This window comes from Phyllobates terribilis, unplaced genomic scaffold (genome assembly GCF_046119375.1).
Source record: "Phyllobates terribilis strain yellow unplaced genomic scaffold, ASM4611937v1 Scaffold_146__1_contigs__length_4606013, whole genome shotgun sequence".
NCBI classification, from domain to species: domain Eukaryota; kingdom Metazoa; phylum Chordata; class Amphibia; order Anura; family Dendrobatidae; genus Phyllobates; species Phyllobates terribilis.
Window position 1 is genome coordinate 3082007 of NW_027362906.1, and position 19319 is coordinate 3101325.

The following is a 19319-nucleotide window of genomic DNA, read 5'->3' on the forward strand; positions in this document are numbered from 1 at the left end:
ACAATCTTCTAACAGTGCGGATTCCACCAATAAATAAGTGATCCCCTTCCCAACCTGTGCATCGCTGATAACTTGTTTTCACCAATAAAAACCCTTTAATGCAAACTACAGTAATTGTACATCGCAGTTCTGGTGAGCGCACAGTGATGGGCAGGAGCCGCCAATATAATGGGTATAACGGCTAACAGGTATTTGCAAATAGCTGAAGGGTGGGCCCGGGTGGGTGGGCCCCTGGAGTCAATGTCCCTGGTGGGCCCCAGACACCCCAGTCCGCCCCTGATTTGTCACGCACGGACCCGAAGCGACTGTGCACTGCGATACACACATCCTGTTGAAATTTCTGCTGGCGTTTACAAGCCCCAACCCCCCCTGGGCCTGGTCGCAGTGACTGCCACTGCGACCGCGGACATTACGCCCCTGGCTACGTGAATCATATGTCCCATTTTGGTGCTCCTCATCATTTGCATGGCACAGTCATGCATGCTTCTCTATCACCATAGCATGCTGCAAACAATCAGGATGGCTTCTGCTACATCTCTATATAAAAAGATAGTACATCTGTATTTCTATGATACGTAGAGTGGATGGAAATCATACATCTTGCTAATATTTATTATATTACATTCATCTGATGCTCTGTAGTAACAATGTAAATTAAATTGGCGACTTAGTGCAGTTCTATTACTATTACTAAATGTGGCACCTTGTGTTCCACAGAATATCTGAATATTACCTGAATATTTAATCTCAGCTAATGTTCATTTATCTCTTAAATATCATTGGTCAGATGCTGATCACATGACCAGTGGTGGTGGCATGCATGATGATTCCATATGAAGTGCACTGAGTGACAGTTGTAAGTGACAGTTGGAATTGACCAACAACAGTGGAAGAGATGTCGGCTAACTCTAAGCAAAGCAATAATATGGATATAAAAGAGGAGGAGATTGTGGTGAGCAGAGAAAGAGTGAAGACACGAAGACCTTCCCATGACACATCTGATGATGAGAGGAAGTCTTCAGTCAACAGGACAAAACCACCAGTCCAGAAGAAAGAAGTAGAGGAGAACGTGGTGAGGAGAGAAGCAGCGAAGAGACTAAGACCTTCCCATGACACATCTGATGATGAGAGGAAGTCTTCAGTCAACAGGACAAAACCACCAGTCCAGAAGAAAGAAGAAGTAGAGGAGAACGTGGTGAGGAGAGAAGCAGCGAAGAGACTAAGACCTTCCCATGACACATCTGATGATGAGAGGAAGTCTTCAGTCAACAAGACAAAACAACCAGTCCAGAAGAAAGAAGAAGTGGAAGAAAAGGAGAAGGTAGAAAGTCAGAAGATGGGAGCCAAGAAGAGAGGAGCCATCTTCATCTCATCAGGGGACAAAAAGGAGAAGAAAAGAAGAAGGATTACATTAGGACAGAAACCCATGGATCTAAAGCAGAAGGCTGAAGAAGCTGAAGGAAGCAGCGGTGTTCGGCCAACCGGCTCCAAAAGCACAGTCTCTGATACCATCAAGAGGAGATTATTATTCCATCAAGTGCTTGGCCGGGGATGCTATGGAACGGTCCTGCTGGCGGAAGATTCTTCTACCCGCAAACATTTTGCTGTTAAGATCATCGGCAAAAGAGCCCTGCTTGCTGACGGTGATGAGCGTGTGATGGTGGAGCGACGGGTTTTACAGCTGGCATCTGGGAGCCACTTCCTTGTCCACGCAGACTTTGCATTCCAGACCAAGGTACAGTATTGATTGCTCGATATTAGGAAATGTCACACGTACCACACACTGCTCTGCCTCATGGACCCCACTGATATCATCTTACATTTCAATATAGCATGTCCCAAGGTAACCGCAGACAATAAGATGAATGTGATGACTATACACATGGGATATTGTGGCCCCTACTGTAATCAATAACATTTATGGCGGGGCTTGGTACATTGGGAATCATTTATTAAAACAGCCTTTTTACTTATCCCAGCCAATCACAGAACAGCTTTTACTTTTCCAGGTCCGTTAAAACAACCTTAGCTGAGCTCTAATTGGTTAGTATGGGCAACTAGTTTTCTAGTGAGCAGATTTATTAATGAGGCCCAATGTACCCCGCTCTATAAATGATTGAAAATATTAGATGTCATCATAGAGGTCAATGAACTGTAGAAAATCACTTGCCCGGACCTCATGTGTCTAATTGGGTGACTGGTAATATTTGTATAATTTGCAGCATTAGCTGGGCATTATCTTGTGTGTAGGCATCATCGCCATGTAGTAGTCTCTAGCTCATTTCTTTGACACTGTAGAATTTTACATATTATTATCTTGCATAGACATGGGATTTCAGAATAGATTAAATGTATTTGTTATTTTTTGTTATTTCCTGGATGACATTGTATTTTGTGTATACCATGTGGGGGACCCTGTGTACACTATATGTCAGGGCTATTGACTTTTGTGCACTTTATATACAATTTGAGAATGTGTTAATATTTTTGTATACAAGTATTATCTGTATCTTAAAGGTTTTTTTTAATTAATGTTGGGACATTTTTATGCACGTGCATCTACTTGTTTTTCATTGCCATGTTTTCTATGTATAAATATACTGGAATAAAGTACAAAATCCACTGTCTTGGAGTGAAATTTCTTCTAACCTCACCAACTAATGAAAAAGATGGTATCATATTGACCAGGGGCGAGGTGGGCCAGAGGGGCACATGCCCTCCAAGCCGGTCGCCAAGCAGCTGCTTCTTTACAGACTGCAGGGCGGCCCTGTATCTTTCATTGTGTACATGTGCCAGCTGGGCATCTGCAGCCCAGAACAGCAGGCACAGGCCACGTTCTTATGCCTGCCGGAGAGAAGCTTCAGCCGCTGAGCAGTACGAGAGGGCAGACATCTTTGATTCTTGTAAGGCCACGACCCCACTATCAGTATTTGGTCAGTATTCGGTCAGTATTTTTTCACAGGAGTGGGAGACAAAACCAGGAGTTGGTGATAAATGCAGAATTGGTGACTTGTTTCTATTATACCTTTTCTCTGATTTGTTACTGACCTGGTTTTGGCTCCCACTCCTGAGAAAATATACTGACCAAATACTGATAGTGGGGCCGTGGCCTTAGCCTGAGCTCCGGATAGTGGTCAGGACAGGAGATTTATACTTTTTGTAGAGTGTGGAAGTGGCAGGATGCTGCTCACCTCCTGACAAGTCCAGGGCCAGATCCTGAATGTTATCTATGGTCGCTCTGCTGAGGATCAGAAAGATTTATTGTAGCAGATGGACCCTTCAAGCAGGTTGGGGTCGTGCTGTCAGTGTGAGATCATCGGCTCTCGATCTGTATGAATGTTCAAATCACATCGGACCTGAGATCGAGACACTTCAGATCTTACTATACAGACCCCTGCCCCAGACTGATCCTGCACCAGCTACAGGGCCAGAGCCGGCATAACCACCCATTGCACCAGGGCAAGTGCCAGGGCCCTGGGCAAGAGGGGGGGGGGGCCCACTCACAGTTGGGGACACTGGAACGCTATTGGGCCTGAGAGTTGGGGGGGCCCGGTGTAACCCCCCCCCCCCCCCCCCGTGCTTTACGGTGTTTGAAATACTCACCTCTCGTCATACCCTGCTGGCCGCAGGTCCAGTCTCCTCTGCGTCTTCTGACTCTGTGACGTCTCAGTGTTGAAGAGACAGGACTTGTAGCCAGCATGGTATGAGGAGGGGTGAGTATTTTATTTATTTTTTATGTATGGAGCCCATTCTCTATGGAGCATTATATGGGGCCCATTCTCTATGGAGCATTATATGGGGCCCATTCTCTATGGAGCATTATATGGGGCCCATTATTCTGCATGGAGTAATATATGGGGTCAATTATGGTGTAATGAGCATTATATGGGGTTCATTATTGTGTATAGAGCATTATATGGGGCCTATTATTCTTTATGGAACATTATATGGGGTCCATTATTCAGTATGGAGCCCATTCTGTATAGAGGACTATGTGGTGCCCATAATACTGTATGGAGTACTATGTAGTGCCCATAATACTGTATGGAGGACTATGTGGTGTCCATAATACTGTATGGAGGACTATGTGGTGCCCATAATACTGTATGGAATACTATGTAGTGCCCATAATACTGTATGGAGGACTATGTGGTGTCCATAATACTGTATGGAGGACTATGTGGTGCCCATAATACTGTATGGAGGACTATAATGTACAGTCTAAAATGAAAACTTTTGAATCCCCCCTTGACACGCCCCATGCACTGTGAGGATTCGCCGGTTTCTGAGCTATTATAGAATTTACAATAGATATCACTCATGTAATGTAAGAAGTACCGTATTTTTCGGACTATAAGATGCACCAGACCATAAGACGCACCTAGGTTTTAGAGGAGGAAAATAAAAAAATAAAAATTTAAGCCAAAAATGTGTTCATGATGCACTTTTAAGGGGGAGGGGGTCTTCTGCTGACACTGGTATAGGGGTAATGTCCCCCAATTCTGACAATATCCCCCATCCTGGTATATATGCCCCCCCTTCCTTTTATACGTGGTCCCCATCCTGGTATGCATGGAACCCCTCATCTCTATCCCGGTATGCATGGCACCCCTCATCCCTATCCCGGTATGCATTGCACCCCTCATCCCTGTCCCGATATGCATGGCACCCCTCATCCCTGTCCCGGTATGCATGGCACCCCTCATCCCTGTCCCGGTATGCATGGCTCCCCTCATCCCTGTCCCGGTATGCATGGCACCCCTCATCCCTGTCCCAGTATGCATGGCACCCCTCATCCCTGTCCCTGTATGCATGGCACCCCTCATCCCTGTCCCGGTATACATGGCACCCCTCATCCTTATCCTGGTATAGTGGTATGCATGGCACCCCTCATCGCTGTCCTGGTATGTATGGCACCCCTCATCCCTGTCCCGGTATGCATGGCACCCCTAATCCCCATCATGCTGCATATGGCCCCCTCAGCGTTACCCTGGTATGCATGGCACCCCTCATCCCTGTCCCGGTATGCATGGCACCCCTCATCCCTGTCCCGGTATGCATGGCACCCCTCATCCCTGTCCCAGTATGCATGGCACCCCTCATCCCTGTCCCAGTATGCATGGCACCCCTCATCTCTGTCCCGGTATGCATGGCACCCCTCATCCCTGTCCCGGTATGCATGGCACCCCTCATCCTTATCCTGGTATAGTGGTATGCATTGCACCCCTCATCGCTGTCCTGGTATGTATGGCACCTCTAATCCCCATCATGCTGCACATGGCCCCCTCAGCGTTACCCTGGTATGTATGGCCCCCTCAGCGTTACCCTGGTATGTATGGCCCCCTCAGCATTACCCTGGTATGTATGGCCCCCTCAGCGTTACCCTGGTATGTATGGCCCCCTCAGCGTTACCCTGGTATGTATTGCCCCCTCTTCCTTATCCTGGTATGCATGGTCCCCCTAATCTCCATCATGCTGCACATAAAAGAAAATAAACACTGATACTCACCTTTCTTCTCTCCTCCAGCGCTGCGTCCTGTCTGCCCTTACTGATCTCTCCATGTGAGCCGCGCATGACATCACTGCCATGCGTGGCTCACAAGGAGAGATCAGCTGCCAGAAGTCACTGCTCCCCATGCCGGGACTGTGTGCGCTGGGAGCAGTGACTTCACTCTCCTTCATAGCCGGCACACACCGTAGCCGCGCTGCGGCTCCTGCTACTGCCGGGCTATCGCGTGTGCCCGCTTATTAAAGGGCATGAATATTCACCCCCTCACCATGCCCATGGGCGTGGAGAGAGGTTGAATATTCATGCCCTTTAACAGCGGGCACAGGCGATTCTGGCAGGAGCCACAGCGCGGCTACACTGTGTGCTGCTAATAAGGAGCATGAATATTCATTTTCTTTAGCAGCGGGGACAGTGTAGGCTGCAGCGGGCGGCTGCTGCCTCCTGTGCCCCGCTCCTCTACCGCTCCCCCCACACCCCACATATATATACCCCCCCCCAACATTTGGACTATAAAACGCACCCCCCATTTTCCTCCAAAATTTTGGAGGGAAAAAAGTGCGTCTTATAGTCCGAAAAATACTGTAAGTGAAATTTTTGGCATTGTACTATATCTATGCCCTATCTGTGCATCATGAATTGTGGTATGTGTTAAAGGGGCCACTGAGACTTTTTTGAGCCTACGAAAACCTGGAGCCGGCCCTGTACAGGACGTCACAGATTATATCTATACTGCCATCTATACAATGTGATGTCTGGTAGTCGGTGCAGGATCAGTCCAGGGCATATATGATCTAATGTCAGTGCACAATAAAGTACATACTGTACATTGCTGACATACTGTGACTACAGACATCAGATCTTATACAGTATATATATGCTGTATGTATATACATGTATATGACTGTAGATACCACCAAAATAAAACATGGAAACAAGAGAACCACCGAATGATAGGTCCAATCATACAAAGGATTAAATAAATCACTTTATTAAATAAGGGTAACAAGTGGCACTACATGCAAAGAGAGAGCCGCATTGTAGAGTCCAAAACACAGAAATAAATCACAGAGTAAGATATACATGATGAGCTGCATAATATAAAAAACATAATGGTAATACAACAGGTACCAGTATTAGAAATATATTCAACCAACATCTATAAAAGTACTATGTGTACTATAATACTGACCATATCTATATCAAATATCCAATATATGTGTACAAGCAATACCAAAGGGGCAACGTACAATCAATTAGAGAAAAAAATGTATATGAGAAAAATGTATAGCGTACCTGTGTCTACAGCAGCTAGTGTGAGTGGCACTCCGCGGCAAACCCCGACGCGCGTTTCGGACACCACGTCCTTCGTCAGGATATAAAAATAAAACAATAGGTGCTTATTGAGGCTAAAATAAATATTGCAAAAATTAAAAGACAATTCTACAGAGAATAACAATGGAGGACCCCAAGTCACCAACTCATGAGTATCACATATATAGAGACAGTAGTGAATATATATATACTAGATGGTGGCCCGATTCAAACGCATCGGGTATTCTAGAATATGAATGCGGTACACCGGGCGCAATCAGCACAGCGGTGTTTAAATTTGGCGCCAATATCGCTTATTGGTCCCGGCCGCGACCAATCAGCGAATTGTTTTAGTGAGGACCGGGGAGCGGCGCTGCGGAAGATGACCGGCTGCTCGCAGCAGAAGTATCCCGACCGGTGGCGCCGCTCCCCGGTCCTCCCTTCACACTTGCCGTCGGGAGATCAGCGGCCCTAGCCGCTGATCTCCTGACGGTAGCCGCATGGAGGTCAGCGGTGCTGCAAGTCGGGGTACTTCGGCTGCATCGCCGCTGACCTCTTTGAAGAGCGGTGTTTAAATTTGGCGCCAATATCGCTGATTGGTCGCTGCCGACGGCCGCGAACAATCAGCGATATTGTCGCCAAGTTTAAACACCGTTGTGCTGATTGGTCTCGGCCACCGGCCCCGACCAATCAGCGATATTGGCGCCAATTTAAACACCGCTGTGCTGATTGGCGCAGAGCAGTGTTTAGACTTGGCGCCAATATAGCTGATTGGTCGCGGCCGTCGGCAGCGACCAATCAGCGTCGTATTAGTGTGGGCCTGGGAGCGGCGCTGCTTATGCGGGTACTTCCGCTGCTAGCAGCTGGGAGATGACCGGCTGCTCGCAGCAGAAGCATCCCGACCGGCGGCGCCACCGCTCCCCGGTCCTCCTTTCACACTTACCGTCGGGAGATCAGCGGTCCTAGCCGCTGATCTCCCGACGGTAGCCGCATGGAGGTCAGCGGCGCCACCAGTCAGGGTAGTTCTGCTGCGATCAGCCGGGAGATGACCAGCTAGCGCCGGTCATCTCCCGGCTGCATCGCCGCTGACCTTCGTGCGGCAGATGAGCCGCTAACGGCCGCCATCTTTTTTCTGAAATCCCGCGTCGCTGATTGGCCGCGGCCGAACCAATCAGCGACGCGGGATTTTCTAGACAGACAGACGGGATAAGACAATTCTATATATTAGATATATGCCTATAACATGGTTGCCAAAAAAAATCCTAATGATTGCACGCATATGTAGCACAATGTGAATGTTAATCTATATATATAATCGTCTTATCCCGTCTGTCTGTCTGTCTGTGTGTCTGTCTGTCCAGGAAATCCCGCGTCGCTCATTGGTCCGCCAGCGGCCAATCAGCGCCGCGGGATTTCTGAAAAAAGATGGCGGCCGTTAGCGGCTCATTTGCGGGACGGAGCTCAGCGGCGAAGCAGCCGGGAGATGACCGGCGCGTGGCGCTCATCTCCCGGCCGGTACCAGCAGAAGGAACCCGACCGCCGGACCCATCTGCGGGACTGAGATGCATCCGGGAGATGAGCGGCGCGAGGCGCTCATCTCCCGGCCGGTATCAGCAGAAGGACCGCCGGCGCCGCTGACCTCCATGCGGAAGGGAGGACCGGGGAGCGGCGCTGCGGGTCGGGATACTTCTCCTGCGAGCGCCCGCTATGTCCCGGGTTCTCGCAGCGTAAGTAGCCGCACAGGCAGCGCCGCTCCACGGTCCTCACCAAGACGATTCGATGATTGGTCGCGGTCTTCGAACCCGACCAATCACTGATCTTAGCGCAAAACTTAAACACCGCTGTGCTGATTGGTCGCCGACGCTGCCCGCGACCAATCACCGATTTGGGCACCAAATTTAAATATCGGCCGCGACCAATCAGCACAGCGGTGTTTAAATGTGGAGCCAAGATCGGTCATTGGTCGCGGCCGATATTTAAATTTGGCGCCCAAATCGGTGATTGGTCGCGGGCCAAGACAGCGACCAATCACCGATTTGTGCGCCAGTTTTAAATAGCGGCCGCGACCAATTGGATGTCAGCGGCGCTGCCTGTGCGGGTACTTCCGCTCCGAGAACCCGGGACATGAGCGGGCGCTCGGAGCAGAAGTATCCGGACCCGCAGCGCCGCTCCCCGGTCCTCCCTTCACACCCTAGCCGCTGATGTCCCCACAGTATCCGCATGGTGTTACAAAGGTCCGGACATTTGTGTTAAAAATCGCTGATTGGTCGCCGGCGCTGCCCGCGACCAATCAGCGATTTGGACGCCAAATTTAAATATCGGCCACGACCAATCAGCACAGCGGTGTTTAAATGTGGAGCCAAGATCGGTGATTGGTCGCGGCCGATATTTAAATTTGGCGCCCAAATCGCCCGCGACCAATCACCGATTTTTAACACAAATGTCCGGATCTTTGTAACACCATGTGGATACTGTGGGGACATCAGCGGCTAGGGTGTGAAGGGAGGACCGGGGAGCGGCGCTGCGGGTCGGGATACTTCTGCTGCGAGCGCCCGCTCATGTCCCGGGTTCTCGCAGCGGAAGTATCCGCACAGGCAGCGCCGCTGACATCCATGCGGCTAGGGTGTGAAGGGAGGACCGGGGAGCGGCACTGACATCCAATTGGTCTCGGCCGCTATTTAAAAGTGCCGCACAAATCGGTAATTGGTCGCTGTCTTGGCCTGCGACCAATCACGGATCTTGCCGCAAAAGTTAAACACTACGGTGCTGATTGGTCTCGGGCAGCGTCCGCGACCAATCACCGATTTGGGCGCCACATTCAAATATCGGCCGCAACCAATCACCGATCTTGGCTCCACATTTAAACACCGCTGTGCTGATTGGTCGTGGACGCTATTTAAATGTGGTGCCAAAATCGGTGATTGGTCGCGACCTACGTCGGCGACCAATCAGCACAGCGGTGTTTAAATGTGGAGCCAAGATCGGTGATTGGTCGCGGCCGATATTTAAATTTGGCGCCCAAATCGGTGATTGGTCGCGGGCAGCGCCAGCGACCAATCAGCGATTTTTAACACAAATGTCCAGACCTTTGTAACACCATGCGGATACTGTGGTGACATCAGCGGCTAGCGTGTCAAGGGAGGACCGGGGAGCGGCGCTGCGGGTCGGGATACTTCTGCTGCGAGCAGTCGCTCATGTCCCGGGTTCTCGCAGCGGAAGTACCCGCACAGGCTGCGGCGCTCCCCGATCCTCACTAATACAATTCCGCTCCCCGCTCCTCACCAATACGATTAGCTGATTGGTCGCGTGCGGAGAGCGTGACCAATCAGTGATCTTGGCGCTAAAGTTAAACACCGCTCTGCAGATTGGTCGCGGCCGCTGCCCGCGACCAATCACCGATTTGGGTGCCACATTTAAATAGCGGCCGCGACCAATCACTGATCTTTCCGCCACATTTAAACACTGCTGTGCTAATTGGTCGCGGACGCCAGCCGCAACCAATCAGCGACCTTGGCTCCAAATTTAAACAACGCTCTGCTGATTGGTCGCAGATGCCGGACGCGTCCAATCAGCAAGATTGGCGCCAAATTTAAACAACGCTCTGCTGATTGGTTGCGGAGTCCAGCCGCGACCAATCAACGAGATTGGCACCAAATTTAATCAACGCTCTGCTGATTGATCGCGGTCGCTGGCCGAGATCAATCAGCAGTATTGGCGCAAAATTTAAACACCGCTCTGCTGATTGGTCGCGGTTGTCGGCCGTGACCAGTCAGCAGTATTGGCGCCAAATTTAAACCTCACTCTGCTGATTGGTCGCAACTACCGGCCGCGACCAATCTTCGTTTTTTGTGGCAAATTTAAACAACGCTCTGCTGATTGGTCGCGGTCGCTTGCCGCGACCCATTAGCAGTATTGGGGCCAAATTTAAACCCCGCTCTGCTGATTGGTCGCGGTCGCCGGCCGCGACCCATCAGCATTATTGGTGCCAAATTTAAACCCCGCTCTGCTGATTGGTCGCGGCCGTCAGCCGCGACTAATCAGCGATTTTGGCGCCAAATTTAAACACCACTCTGCTGATTGGTCTCGTCCGGCATCCGCGACCAATCAGCAAGATTGGCGCCAAATTTAATCAACGCTCTGCTGATTCATCGCGGTCGCTGGCCGAGATCAATCAGCAGTATTGGCGCAAAATTTAAACACCGCTCTACTGATTGGTTGCGGTTGTCGGCCGTGACCAGTCAGCAGTATTGGCGCCAAATTTAAACCTCACTCTGCTAATTGGTCGCAACCACCGGCCGCGACCAATCTTCGTTTTTTGTGCCAAATTTAAACAATGCTCTGCTGATTGGTCGCGGTCGCTTGCCGCGACCAATTAGCAGTATTGGGGCCAAATTTAAACACCTCCCTCTTTGCTGATTGGTCGCGGTCGCCAAATTTAAACACGCTCTCCAGTCCTCACTACCACGGTTCGCCGATTGGTCGCGACCGCCGCCTGCGACCAATCAGCGCTTTTGGCCCAAAATTTAAACACCGCTTTGCTGATTGGTGGCGGCCGCCAGCCGCGACCAATCAGCGAGATTGGTGCCAAATTTAAACACCGCTCTGCTGATTGGTCGCGGCCGCCATCCGCGACCAATCAGCGATTTTGGCGCCAAATTTAAACAACGCTCTGCATCGCTTTGCTGATTTGTCGCGGTCGGCAGTCGTGACCAATCAGCAGTATCGGCGCCAAATTTAAAAACCGCTCTGCTGATTGGTCACGACTAATCAGCGATTTTGGTGCCAAATTTAAACACGCTCTCCAGTTCTCACTAACACGGTTCGCTGATTGGTCGCGGTCGCCGCCCGTGACCAATCTCCGATATTTCCGCCAAATTTAAACACCGCTTTGCTGATTGGTCGCGGTTGCCAAACGCGACCAATCAGCGATTTTGGCGCCAAATTTAAACACCGCTCTGCTAATTGCGCCCGGTCGGCCGCATACATATTCTAGAATACCCGATGCGTTAGAATCGGACCACCATCTAGTCTATATATAGTTGACAATAACCAAGGGAAAATGTAAGTGTTTTTAGAACTACTAAGAAGATAGCTTCTTACACTCACAAGCCCAAGTGAGTACACATATATAGTATATAATATTAAACTCTGTAAAGAATCTCCTATAAAATAATACATTCAAAATGGAGGAGCAGTAGTTACAAGGCAACTTAAATGTCCAAGTGAGTAAATGTGGGATGTGGTCCTATGTGCACCATTGTACCTTTCGTCCTTGCTTCATCAGGGGCCCCCAAAACATCCATTTTGGATGTTTTATTTTATAGGAGATTCCTTATAGAGCTTAATATTATATACTATATATGTGTACCCACTTGGGCTTGTGAGTCTATTGTGGTATAGCGACAAGCTCGGCTGTATGCGTAGGTAAAACACAAGATACTGTCTCTTTAAATTCTCAGGTTAGTTTATTTAGCAGTCATAAACTACCGTTGAGTCCATAAATAAAAACACAGCCCATTCAGCTAAAGAGACAAAACAAAATGCAAAACTTTCAGAACTTTCAGCAGAGTCCTTATCTCGGCCAAGGTCTGGCCACTCAAAATTAGCTACACACAGGTTGATCACAGCATGTGCTAGCTCCTTCCTGGAACAAAGTGTCCCCAGGTACTGAACACACCTGAGTGTCAGGGCTGACTATTTAAAGCCCAGACACTCCCCTGATTGGAAGGATGGTGGATAACGTTCCTCCCTACACTTTCATTATCCACTGAAAACATTCCCTTGTAAATATCGTTCTATTAACTCTCTCTGCACCTACTTGTGCATGAGAACTTGTATGTTTTCACATCACTGAGTCTAAGAGTCTCAGCGACCTCCCTTCTGACACACTACCAGTGACTTTGTCACACTATGAAGATATCCTTTTAGTAGTTCTACAGACGCTTACATTTCCCCTTAGTTAATGTCAATTATATAGATTAACATTCACATTGTGCTACGTATCTGTGCAATCATTAGGATTTTTTATTTTTTGCAACCATATTATAAATATATATATAATATATATATACAGTACAGACCAAAAGTTTGGACACACCTCATTTAAAAATTTTCTGTATTTTCATGACTATGAAAATTGTGCATTCACATTGCAGGCTTCAAAACTATGAATTAACACGTGTGGAATTATATACTTAACAAAAAAAGTGTGAAACAACTGAAAATATGTCTTATATTCTAGGTTCTTCAAAGTAGCCACCTTTTGCTTTGATGACTGCTTTGCACACTCTTGGCATTCTCTTGATGAGCTTCAAGAGGTAGTCACCGGAAATGGTCTTCCAACAATCTTGAAGGAGTTCCCAGAGATGCTTAGCACTTGTTGGCCCTTTTGCCTTCACTCTGCGGTCCAGCTCACCCCAAACCATCTCGATTGGGTTCAGGTCTGGTGACTGTGGAGGCCAGGTCATCTGGCGTAGCACCCCACCACTCTCCATCTTGGTCAAATAGCCCTTACACAGCCTGGAGGTGTGTTTGGGGTCATTGTCCTGTTGAAAAATAAATGATGGTCCAACTGAACGCAAACCGGATGGAATAGCATGCCGCTGCAAGATGCTGTGGTAGCCATGCTGGTTCAGTATGCCTTCAATTTTGAATAAATCCCGAACAGTGTCACCAGCAAAGCACCCCCACACCATCACACCTCCTCCTCCATGCTTCACGGTGGGAACCAGGCATGTAGAGTCCATCCGTTCACCTTTTCTGCGTCGCAAAGACACGGTGGTTGGAACCAAAGATCTCAAATTTGAACTCATCAGACCAAGGCACAGATTTCCACTGGTCTAATGTCCATTGCTTGTGTTCTTTAGCCCAAACAAGTCTCTTCTGCTTGTTGCCTGTCCTTAGCAGTGGTTTCCTAGCAGCTATTTTACCATGAAGGCCTGCTGCACAAAGTCTCCTCTTAACAGTTGTAAAGATGTGTCTGCTGCTAGAACTCTGTGTGGCGTTGACCTGGTCTCTAATCTGAGCTGCTGTTACCTGCGATTTCTGAGGCTGGTGACTCGGATAAACTTATCCTCAGAAGCAGAGGTGACTCTTGATATTCCTTTCCTGGGGCGGTCCTCATGTGAGCCAGTTTCTTTGTAGCGCTTGATGGTTTTTGCAACTGCACTTGGGGACACATTCAAAGTTTGCCCAATTTTTCGGACTGACTGACCTTCATTTCTTAAAATAATGATGGCCACTCGTTTTTCTTTACTCAGCTGCTTCTTTCTTGCCATAATACAAATTCTAACAGTCTATTCAGTAGGACTATCAGCTGTGTATCCACCAGACTTCTGCACAACACAACTGATGGTCCCAACGCCATTTATAAGGCAAGAAATCCCACTTATTAAACCTGACAGGGCACACCTGTGAAGTGAAAACCATTTCCGGTGACTACCTCTTGAAGCTCATCAAGAGAATGCCAAGAGTGTGCAAAGCAGTCATCAAAGCAAAAGGTGGTTACTTTGAAGAACCTAGAATATAAGACATATTTTCAGTTGTTTCACACTTTTTTGTTAAGTATATAATTCCACATGTGTTAATTCATAGTTTTGATGCCTTCAGTGTGAATGTACAATTTTCAAAGTCATGAAAATACAGAAAAATCTTTAAATGAGAAGGTGTGTCCAAACTTTTGGTCTGTACTGTATGTGCTCATTTCTACAGTGGGGAAAATAAGTATTTGATACTTTGCCGATTTTGCAAATTTTCCCACCTACAAAGAATGGAGAGGTCTGTAATTTTTCTCGTAGGTCACTTCACTTGTGAGAGACAGAATCTAAAAGTAATCCAGAAAATTACTTTGTATGATTTTTACATAATTCATTTGTATATTATTGCATGAAATAAGTATTTTTATGCAATAGAAAAACAGAACTTAATATTTGGTACAGAAACTTTTGTTTGCAATTACAGAGGTCAGACGATTCCTGTAGTTCTTGACCAGGTTTGCACGCACTGCAGCAGGGATTTTGGCCCCTTCCCCCATACAGATCTTCTCCAGATCTTTCAGGTTTCGGGGCTGTCACTGGGCAGCATTGAGTTTCAACTCCCTCCAAAGATTTTCTATTGGGTTCAGGTCTGGAGACTGGCTAGGCCACTCCAGGACCTTGAAATGCTTCTTACGGAGCCACACCTTAGTTGCCTGGCTGTATATTTCGGGTCATTGTCCTGCTGAAAGACCCATTCTTGACCTTTCTCAGAATTATCTCATGAGGCGAGATCTTGCATGGAGCCCCAGACTAAGGAAGATTAACAGTCATCAATCTATATAGCTATAATATATGACGCGCTCCCTGGGCCGTGGGGTACTCGGTGCAGGGGAGATGTCACAGTGGCGGTGACCCGATCCGTGACCCAGGGCGGTCAATAAAAGGAGATATTTACAAGGGATATATAGTTTTTATATACAGTTCGTGACGCCATCTGTGGTATGCGGCTATATGGAGCCGCCGCTGCGGAGCAGGTCCTCTGGAGCTGGTGTAAATGCAGCACAGTTGGTTTACCCCTCCACAGATAGAGCTTAGCTCCAGGGCTGTGCTGAGATGTTATGGATGTTGCTGTTGCAGTTGTAGTGCAGGGGGTGATGGCGCGGCCGGAATAATTCACAGAGACAGTGGGGTGCAGTCTTCAGGGCTTACTCACAGTTGTTTAGTTCCTCAGGTTACACTTTCTGGACTACGACCTCCCACATCACGCTGCTTTCACCAGGCAGGGGTGCAGCAAACTCCCAGGTGTTTCAAGAGTGCCAGACAGGACCCCGTTCTATATGACCTCCTCAGCCGTCTTTCTGCGCTGGCCCTCACCCTTCTTGCCCTGTGCCTCGCCAAACAATGTCCCTAGTCGGTATCCTCGGATCTTTCTGGGCAACCTGGAGTTCCCTGGATCCTATGTGGTTACCTTTTTGGCGACTTGAGTGCGGATGTGGCAACTGCACCCTGAAAGTACAGAAGCCTCCGGTTCCTAGTTGAACTTTGTAATTCTCACTAGTTAGGGGCCGGTCCCCTCTGCGGCTTGATCCCTCCACCGCCTGGCAGATTCGGGCATACAGGTGGCCTCCAGCACTGCCCGTACCCCTGGGATCTCTTCCACGCTCCTGGAGCCTTTCTCCTGCTCCTCTCTCTCTCTCTTCAGTCTTGGGCCTCTCTGGCTAGGCCCTCCTCCCGAGCAGAGCTCCTGCAGAGCTCCTGCTCCCAACTCTTCCTCTCACTGAAGAACCCTTCTAGATTGTTCCACCTTCTTTTTATATCACTTCTTACTGAGCTCCCCTGATTTACTTCCTCCACCCACACCCACTACATGGTTCCCCCTATTTTGGTTCCCCCCACTCCAGCCAGGGACAGGGCTCAGAAGGGAAGCGACGCATCTTGCCCCTCCTGCTGGTCTGGAGTAGTGTAGTGTTGGATGCAGGTGTTAGGGTCCCGGGCAGCGCTCTATCCTTACCTGAGAGTGAGATACCACACCTCTGGGTGAGATGCAGTACCTCTGTGGTGACTGAACCCACAGGGGCTCAACATATACACACATATATAATTCTAGACAATCGTGTTAAAAATGATGGTCGGCTTCCAGAAAAAAAGAGATCTCCCAGACAAGTAAGCAAATGTCCCGGGCACAGCCAAAGTCTACTGAAACCTCTTGAAAAGCTGCTTTTCTAATACTTCTTGTATGAGAACCTGAGATGCTACGTTAACCACTTCACGCCAGAGCCTGTTTTTGCCTTCGTGACCGGGCCATTACTCTGGAGCGCTTCAACGGATTCCCCTGATTCTGAGATTGTTTTTTCGTGACATATTGTACTTCATGATAGTGGTAAAATTTCTTCGACATCACTTGCGTTTATTTGTGAAAAAATCGGAAAATTTTGGAAATTTTGCAATTTTCAAACTTTGAATTTTCATGCCCTTAAATCAGAGAGATATGTCACACAAAATAGTTAATAAATAACATTTCCCACATGTCTACTTCACATCAGCACAATTTTGGAACCAAATTTTTTTTTTGTTAGGAAGCTATAAGGGTTAAAAGTTGACCAGCGATTTCTCATTTTTACAACAAACTTTACAAAAACATTTTTTTAGGGACCACATCTTATTTGAAGTCACTTTGAGGGGCCTTTATGACAGAAAATACCCAAAAGTGACACCATTCTAAAAACTGCACCCATCAAGGTGCTCAAAACCACATTCAAGAACTTTATTAACCCTTCAGGTGGTTCACGGGAATTTTTGGAATGTGGAAGAAAATAATGAACATTTAACTTTTTTTCACAAAAAATTACCTTAGAGACAATATTTTTTAATTTTCGCAAGGGTAACAGGTAAAAATGGACTCCAAAATGTGTTGTGGAATTTCTCCTGAGCACGCTGATACCCCATATGTGGTGCAAAACCACTGTTTGGGCGCACGGCATGGCTCGGAAGGTAAGGAGCGCCATTTGACTTTTGGATTGGAAATTTGGCTGGAATCGATAGCGGACGCCATGTTGCATTTGGAGAGCCCCTGAGGTGCCTAAACAGAGTAAACCCCCAACAAGTGACCGAATTTTACAATCTACTCCTCTGTATAAATTAATCTAGTGGTGGGAAAATAAGTAGATAGGTAAATGGTCACTAAACCCATAGATGAATTCCCAGAGAGGTGTCATTTCCAAAATGGGGTCACTTCATGGGGGATTCTGCTGTTCTGGCACTTTTCAGAGGCGCTAAGTACCATAACTAAAGAATCCCCCCTGAAGTGACCCCATTTTGGAAATGACACACCTCTGGGAATTCATCTATGGGTTTAGTGACCATTTTAACTCAATGGATGATTTCCAGAAACAAGCACACAATGGAAGGTTTAGATTCTGGAGAACCCCTCCCCCCACCCCTGGAAATTAAGTGAGCTCTACTCGAATGTGTCATTCACTAAATGAACCAAATGTTTGAATGACAAAATGGGATACATTTTTACAGTTTAAAAACGTGGTTCTGTGTGGAAGATTTTAAAGCAGTCAGTGACGCATAAGGCTGGCAATGATGGGCATTGTGGGCAATAGTAGCGGGTATCACGCCTCATTCCTCTCTTAGTACATACACGACATCTTTTCTGGGGGTTCCTTCTCGTTTCCGTTGCTGGAATAAGTGCAATAAAATGTCGCTCAGTGAGTCTTTTCACATCCTCAGATTCTAATGGATGAGCGGGGCTAACACTTTCAAAAACAAGATTTTCAATTACCTTTTCTTGATAATCAAGAAAAGGATTGGAATTTCCTGCTTTTTTGTACAACACAAAAGAATTGTATGTGGCCACCTGAAACAAATAAATAACCAACTTTTTATACCAGGTATAGGACTTTCTTGATACCTGGTATGGCTGTAGAACCTGGTCTGCAAGGTCCACACCCCCCTTGTGTTTGTTGTAGTCAATGACTGACACAGGTTTTTGCTTCGGAGTGGTGGATCCTAGTTCTACAGTGGCCCTTGTGGCATCTGTGTGGATCGAGCTGAGGACAAAAATATCCCTCTTATCCCTATACTTCAGGGCAAGCAGCTCTCCGTTGCGTACAGCCCCTGACTGCCCCTTTTGGAACTTTTGGTTGACCAATGGTTGTGGAAACCCCTGACGGTTTTTACGAATAGTCCCACAAGCTCCGATGTTGTGTTCAACCAGACTTTTAAATAGGGGTATGCTGGTGTAATAATTGTCCACATATAGATTGTAGCCTTTTTGAAAAAATGGACTTATCAGCTCCCAAACAATTTTTCCAGATGTCCCCTGATAAGTAGGGCATCCTGGTGGGTTTAGTTGGCTATCTTTCCCCTCATATATGTGAAAAGCGGATGTGTATCCGGTTGAACTTTCGCACATTTTATAGAGCTTTATTCCAAACCTTGCCCTTTTAGATGGGATAAATTGCTGAGGTGCAGTCTTCCTTTGAATTTTTACAAGGGACTCATCTATAGAAATATTTTGTGTTGGGGTGTAGAGCCTTCAGATTTTTTCTGACAAATTTTCAATGATGGGTCTAATTTTATATAACCTGTCATGTTCTGGGGCATTTCTGGGCAGGCATTGACTATTGTCGTTAAAATGCCAAAACCGCATGAGCATTTCATAACGGGTCCTAGGAAGAACGACTGAAAACATAGGGGTGGCTTGAACAGGGTGGTTGGACCAGTAGGATCAAATGCTCGGTTTTTTAACAAGCCCCATGGCAAATGTAAGTCCTAAATTTTTTTTGATTTCCGGGACATTAGTTGGTGTCCATAAATTTGCCCTAGCATAGTAACATCGGGGATTCTGGCTTATGAATTGGGATGCGTATAAATTTGTTTGCACAACAATATGCTCTAGCAAGCTGTCTGTAAAAAACAAATTAAAAAAATGAATTGGTCCAAAATCTTCCACCTCCACATTTATACCAGGAATGGCGTTGAAATCAGGGCTGAATGGAGCAGCCGAATCCGAAGCC